Source organism: Galeopterus variegatus, unplaced genomic scaffold, assembly GCF_000696425.1.
Source record: "Galeopterus variegatus unplaced genomic scaffold, G_variegatus-3.0.2 Scaffold3398, whole genome shotgun sequence".
In the NCBI taxonomy this organism is placed as follows: domain Eukaryota; kingdom Metazoa; phylum Chordata; class Mammalia; order Dermoptera; family Cynocephalidae; genus Galeopterus; species Galeopterus variegatus.
Genome location: NW_007729509.1, coordinates 72696 through 73838, shown reverse-complemented (window position 1 = coordinate 73838; position 1143 = coordinate 72696).

Below are 1143 nucleotides of genomic sequence, written 5' to 3'. Positions count from 1 at the left end.
GACTCTAAAGAGTTGAAGGCTAATTGTATGTGGCCTCTGTGTAGGTGTGTAGGGTTTTTAAAATGCTTCTATGGACAACATAATCAAGTGTAACTGTAAAAATCCAGGAAGACATGTAGGCAGCTAGAAAATTATTAACTCTGTTTTACAGATAAATAAGTCAAAGTCCAGAGATGGAGAAGTATCTTTTGTAAAAACTGCACACGAAGATAGTGGCAAAATGGACAGAATCTGGGTCCCCAGCTTCTAGCACGTTACTGAGGCTAAGCAGCAGCGGGGCCTAGGGCAAATGCTTAACCAGCTGTTGACTGATTAAGTAAAATGACGTCCACCTGCTGAGCAGTGAGTTTGCAAAGTCTCAGAGAGGCCAAGCTTGTTGGTATCACCGTCGTGTCCCAAAGACAGTTTCTAAGCAGCTCTAGAGAAAATCCTGCCAGCGGGAGTTGACCCCGCTGTGCCCCCTTGGAGGCAGAAGTGTGTGGAATTTCCTTCCAGTCGGGTGGATGAGAAAATACATTTTCCCGAAGGTCTGTGGTAACCGAAGATCCCCGCCGGCGGGCCGGACCAGGTCCGCAGCCGGGAGAGGACTCCCGTCCTCCGAGCCCTGCTCCACTTAGCAGCTGTGCTCCGCAGACCCCGCTTCCGCGGCTGGAAGACGAGGGGCTGATGCCGTGAATTCTAAGGGCTCTCGTGCAGAACCCTACGCATCGCTTGTCTCACACCCGCAGTGGGCCTGTCGCGGAGCGGGCGCCGAGGGGGAGGCAGGGCGACCCCCGCTGCTGCACGCGCACACGCACCCCGCCGCATCTGCTCCGCTCGGCGCCGCAGCTTTCAGGGACGCAGGAGAAAGGACCGCCGCCATGCTGGGCGTGCGCCCCAGGGCGGGCCTCGGAGCGGGGATGGGGGTCTCGTCCCGCCGGATGCCCCGCACCGAGACAGGGGCGGCACGCGGCGGACACTGCGTGCTAACGACTGAACTGGGCCGTGCGCTCCGAGTGCAGGGCGTTACAACCGGTGTGTGCGGGAAGCGGCGCGTGCACACACTGGGAGCCCGGGTCTGGGAAGGGCCCGGCGGCAGAGGAGCCCGGCCTCGACCGGCGGCCGGCGGCGGACTAGTTAACCGCGCGCGTCTCCCGCGCGCCA